General features: G+C 41.7%; 1 protein-coding gene across 8 annotated transcripts in view; it reads left to right on the top strand.

Annotated features, from left to right (window-relative positions):
• The first annotated feature begins 5,538 nt into the window (after positions 1 to 5,538).
• Positions 5,539 to 5,971, top strand: part of LOC148217474 (uncharacterized) — a 13,833-nt gene continuing 13,400 nt past the window's right edge. For 4 of the 8 annotated variants that reach the window (XM_088158671.1, XM_088158669.1, XM_088158673.1 and 1 more), the window contains exon 1: positions 5,593 to 5,748. The gene's annotated coding sequence lies outside the window, so the exon portion shown is untranslated. Of the gene's footprint in view, positions 5,749 to 5,971 lie in introns of all 8 variants that reach the window. The other 4 variants (XM_088158674.1, XM_088158668.1, XM_088158670.1 and 1 more) reach the window with 3 other exon arrangements.

The following is a 5,971-nucleotide window of genomic DNA, read 5'->3' as shown; positions in this document are numbered from 1 at the left end:
CTAGCTTGTGGCTGATAATGGAGTGTGTATATCTCAATGAATTCCCCAAGCCTTGCTAACTTGTCCCACTATTCTTACTATAAAATTAGACCCTCTGTCTGATGACATTCCTAGAGGAACTCCAAAGCATGGAATTACTTGATTTAGTGGTACTTTCACTACTTCTTTTTCACATGTTGGAGCATCAGTGAAATGCTTCGGGCTACCAGAAAAGGTATCCACTCAAACGAAAAGATATTATAGCTCTCTTTATGTGGAAGTTCTCTAAACTCAGTTGGCCAGTAGTCTCCAGGGCAGTTAGCAGATTTGATAGCCTCTATCACCACTTTACTTCCAGTATTTGGGTTATTTATTTTATGTGTGCCACACTTTTGAATCTTTGAATATACAATTTTGGCCATCTTGGGGCTAATGACTGTCTTTCTTAAGCGTTTCAACAATTTTTTCTGCATTCCAGAATTCCAGTTCTCTGTCTACTGTTTCTCTCACAATTGCCTCAGGAGCTATTGTCCAGTGGGGAGGCCTGCCCACCCACCAGGGTGAAATCTAGAATTTAATGCTTCAATTAATTGACAGTCTCTTGCACCATATTCTGGCTGACTGCCTGGTAGACTAACTTCTCGTTGTGGAACCAAACCATGGATGCCTTTTTAGACAGCCTGTAAGCCAAGTCATTTCTGTATTTTGGCTCACCTTACTTGTCTGGTGTGCTCTACAGTGCAGAATTGCAACTTCAGCTGGTTTTTGTACTGCTTCCAACAAGTGTTCTATTTGTGTCCCATGTTTGATTGACAGTACCTTGTGCTGATAACAAACTTCTCTCTCCAGATTTCTCCGTGGGCAAGCACTGTGTGTTGGTTTGAAAGTAAAACCAGTGCGAGACTCCAAGTCAGTAATACAATTTAATAGGAGAAAAGAGAAAAAAAATAAAATACATGCAATAATATGAAAGAAACCACCACCGACACAGTCAGAATTACAACCTGACACCCTGTCAGTCAGGGTGTTGGTAGCAGTCCGTATAAATGGTGGCTGCAGTCCTCCTGGATGACAGATGTGATTCAATTGAAGCAGTGCTCCTGTAGAAGGTGCAGTTTTCCTTCCGAAGATCCAGCAATGATGTGGAAAAGGTCCGACTTTCCTCTGGGATCCAGTAGAAAGGTCTGCCTTCGCGTCCCAAACCCCAGTTTTTTATCTAGGTAGGAAAGGCTTGGCTCCTGCCCCTGGCTGGGGCATCTCCCAATGGGATGATGTAATCTTATCAGTCACACAATAGGACTTAATGGCCCATTAACAGAATATATCTTCTGGAGGAAGGATGGGTTGTGAAAAGATAACGATGATCCTCCCTGATCTTATCAGATGGCACATCAGCAGAGGATATCTCCCACAGAGATAAGGACCACCACCCCTCCCACATTTTAACAGATGGTGATAGAATACACGTTTTTGTATTGTACCACAGGACACACTGCAAGATTCTTTCTTTCTTTCTTTCTTTCTTTTCTTTCTTTCTTTCTTTCTTTCTTTCTTTCTTTCTTTCTTTCTTTCTTTCTTTCTTTCTTTCTTTCTTTCTTTCTTTCTTTCTTTCTTTCTTTCTTTCTTTCTTTCTTTCTTTCTTTCTTTCTTTCTTCTTTCTTTCTTTCTTTCTTTCTTCTCTTTCTTTCTTTCTTTCTTTCTTTCTTTCTTTCTTTCTTTCTTTCTTTCTTTCTCTTTCTTCTTCTTTCTTTCTTTCTTTTCTTTCTTTCTTTCTTTTCTTTCTTTCTTTCTTTCTTTCTTTCTCTTCTTTCTTTCTTTCTTTCTTTCTTTCTTTCTTTCTTTCTTTCTTTCTTTTCTTTCTTTCTTTCTTTCTTTCTTCTTTCTTTCTTTCTTTCTTTCTTTCTTTCTTTCTTTCTTTCTTTCTTTCTTTCTTTCTTTCTTTCTTTCTTTCTTTCTTTCTTTCTTTCTTTCTTTCTTTTCTTTCTTTCTTTCTTTCTTTCTTTCTTTCTTTCTTTCTTTCTTTCTTTCTTTCTCTCAGTTCCAATGCCTGTGCTAGAGCACCTGGTTCAGCCCTTCTGTGCTGAAACACCTGATGCGAGAGCCTTAGATGGGCAGTTTTTAAAAGTCCGTAGTCCAAAAGGCAGGACTAGTAATTCAAAACTAATGATCCAGTAATTCAGAATTAATGATCTGGTTGGCAATTCTGAGAAAGGCAAGCAACTCTCTTTCAGTTCATGGTCATGCTTGGTTTCCTTTGACCTCAAAACTCGGAAAGGTCACACAGTCTTCTTCACCACTTGGGCCTTCGCCCTTGATACCCTGTGATTACTTAATGCTAAAAAGTTTAACAATTCAACAGTCAGGTCTCAGGACTGTTCTTCATTTTGGTGGCTATCAGGATATCAACAACAAATTGTAACTCAATCCTCTGCAGATTAAAGTTTCCTTCAATTCTTCTGCCAGTTATTTCCCAGAAATTGTGGGACTATTTTTAAATCCTTGTGGTAACACAGTCCTGTCTGTGTATTTTCTTACTGAACTGCGAAGAATTCCTGGCTGTCATGGCCTAGAGGTGTGCAGAAAAGGTGTGTAAATCTATTACAGTGAACCATTCCAAATTTTCCTTTAGTGTGGTTAAGAGTGCATATGGGTTAGCTTCCATACTATTTTATTAATTGCTATTAAGTCTTGTACTAACACATGATCTTTACCATTAGTATTTTTTATTTTTGACTGGCAAAATGGGAGGATTATATTTAGATTCACATTTCATCAATAATCTGTACCTTAAAAATTTGTTAATGACAGGTTAATAAGCCTTTTCAGCTTTCCAGTTTTAATGGTTATTGGTTTTGTTTTACCACGCTTGTGTCTGATTTTAGTTTGATCCTTAGAGGTTCCTCTCTTCTTGATTTTCCAGGAATCCCACTGGCCCACACAGTGAGGATTACTGCATCCTTAATATTCTTTGGAATCGGGTTCAGATTGGGAAGTCAGTTCCTGCAAAATAAAAATTTGAACCTTCCACATATTTAGGCTGAGAGATTTTAATGTGAATGTCTCCTTCTCAATACTTGATTGCATTCAATTTTTCCAGTAAATTTCCTCCTAATATTGGTTTTGGAGAGTTAGGCAAGTACAAAAAATGATGGGCTCTCCATAATTTTCCCAGTTTGAATGTCATTGGATTGAAAAAGGGGCACATTTCACAAATCCCAGTTGCACTGACAGTTGTGATGGAATCATCACTTAACGTCCCTTGCAGGGTGTTTAACACCAAATAACCAGCTCCTGTGTCTATCAAAAATTCCAGTTTTCCATTTCCCAGCATGGCTGTTACCACAGGCTCTGCTGGGGATAAAAACCTCTGGTCCCTTCACAGATACCCAGCCATTGCCACAAGAGGGTTTGGAGAAGTCCTGGGTTTTAGGTGGGAACACTGCTGCTTCCTTTTTACAGTATGGGCATTGATTTGTTCCCAGTCTTCCTAATGAAGGTTTGAGGAACTGAACCCCTTCCTCTGCCACGAGACCCCCCCCCTGCTCCCTGGGGGGCAGGAGTCCTTTGCTGATTTCTTCTGTAACTGCTGTTATTTTCTGTGGTCACCTTCCACTGTTTTTTTCCATTTTCTGTGTACTGCCCATACCAGATTGTTTACCCCATATCAAAACCATCTGTTTCCTGGATTTCCTGCAGTTTTTTATTCAAATATCATCAGGGGACTATACAATGAAAATAGGAGCCAGGCAACTTTTTCCTTCCCCCTGAACCTTCTCTTTATCTGTACTGCTTTCTTGTCTATGCCTGTAGCCGGCCTTCTCAGCCCTCTATGCATTGGACTTTTCAAATACATTTAAACCTTCTTTCTCGTGACAATCTAAATGCTTACAGCAGACATGAACCATGCTACACGTATAACAACAACGTGTAATAGTTTTCTCTTTATTTTCCTTCTCTAAAGCCTAAACAAAAGTAATCCAAAGGTGTTAAATTAGTACCGCAATCCTTTTGCTATTCAGGGTGATTTCTCAAATTGAAAAACATTTTCGTTGTCCATCACTTCATCTCATTTTGTTCTTGATGCAAGAATAACATCACTTGTAACAGAATGTTGAGAGGAATGACGAACTTGTCTTTACAAACAAGCTGTGGGTCTGCTGGTAGATAAGACTAGCACTGAGAGATAACAGAAACAATAGGAAGAATTCCACTGATTGATGAATGGAAAAGGTATTTGCCTTTACAAACAAACTGTAGATTGACTGATAAGTGAAATTGGATATTGAAAGATGAAAGAAACAATGAGTAAAAAACTACGAATTCTATAAGAATTAAAAATTTAAAGGGCGGGTTTATACATTAGAGGGGAATCTCAGGTATCAGGTGTTCGGGAAGTCTGCACCTCTCAAGTACCTCATGAGGGGAAATGCGGCCGGGGGGGAAATAGGATAAAAAGGGAGGGTGCATCCTCCAAAATCTGAGAGATCCCAGGGAAATGCCCCATGGCCTCTCCCTTTATCCAAATAAAGTAAAAGGACTCCTCTGTCTCCTTTTTAGACATGAACTTCTGGTGTTTGTGGATTATTTTCCTGACAATGTTATAGTGCCACCCCCATTGCTCACTGTCACCTTCCCCAGCCCGTTCCATCACTCCATCTCCATTCCATCACTCCATCTTTCCAGAGGCTGGTCCATCACAGGGGATGTCATCAATGCATTCAGTGCCTGCTTCTTGGCCAAGTGTCTGTAAATTTGCTTTGGGAAATGCCTTCCATTGTGTGACTCCATTCTTTCTGCAGCGCTGTGTCCCCAGAACTTGTTTTCAAGGCCCAGGACAGCGTCCCAGGCAGTGACATGGGACACAGGCTATGTTTGCAGTCTTCCAGTGGTTGTTTTCACCACCACAGGCTCACAGCACTTGCCGTGGTGGGTTTGGGGCAGTGTGCTAAAGTCAGTCTGCCAGGCCTCCCCATACTTGTATTCCAGCCCTTGTGAACAAAACCCTCCCTAAATAGGTTTTTGATTTGGGAGGTCAAAAACTCTTTAATTTGATATTTCTGAGCCCAAATCCTCCCTAAATGAGTATTTCTCAGCTCCATAGATTGGTGTTTGGACACCCAAATATCTTCAAATACGTGTTTCTCAGCTCCAGATCTTTCTAAATTGCTGTTTCTGAGTTCAAAATACCCCTAAATTGCCGTCTGTGAGACTCAGAGCTCCTTAATTTTTTTTTCTACAGCCAAAACCCTTTCAAAACAGTGTTCTGGAGGCACAAGGCCCCCCAGATGATCCTTTTCAGCTCCAAAGCTCCTCACATCACATTACAATCATAGTACAGCAGCCATGCTAATGAAGTTGAGGCTTCCTAAGCCGTGAAGTTCCCGAAATCAGTGATCCAGAGCTCTGATGCCCCTAACTCAAGCCATGTGCCCTGTTTACTATCAGAGCATGGGATTCACTCCCAGTGCTCTCAGTCCCTCCCAGGGCATTCCCGGTGCCCCTGGGATGTCTCCAGGAGCAGGGAGTGGCCGCTGGCTGTGCACATTCCCCACCCAGCCCGAGGAGCTGCTCCCTGGTCAGAGCATTTTCACTTTCAATTTCACAGGCATTTACGGGAAATCAGTGTAAAACCAAGAAAGGAGGTGCTGGGGGGAGGCGGGAGGAGCCCGTGGGGGTGGGAATGGGAACAGGCAGGTGAGATATAACCGGGACGAGCCCCCCCGGTGCTCACAGCCCAGCGCGGAGCTGCTTCTTCCCAGCCTTGTCCAGGTAAGCTCCAGCCCCTCGCTCCTGTGTTTCCCCACGGGTGGCTCCTTCTGCTCCAGAAACTGACCTTTCTGAACCCCAAATCTCCCTGAATCGCTGGCTTGGAGCTCCAAAGCTCTCTAAATGGGGACTACAGAGCCCGAAATCTGCTTAAATTATTGGTTTTGGGTTTTTTTTTGTTTTGTTTTGTTTTTGTTTTTGTTTTTCTTTTGGTGGGGTCCAAAAG

This window comes from Sturnus vulgaris, unplaced genomic scaffold, assembly GCF_052056855.1.
Source record: "Sturnus vulgaris isolate bStuVul1 unplaced genomic scaffold, bStuVul1.hap1 Scaffold_84, whole genome shotgun sequence".
Classification (NCBI taxonomy): domain Eukaryota; kingdom Metazoa; phylum Chordata; class Aves; order Passeriformes; family Sturnidae; genus Sturnus; species Sturnus vulgaris.
The sequence above is the reverse complement of the archived record's forward strand: the minus strand, read 5'-3'. Positions and strand labels throughout refer to the sequence as shown.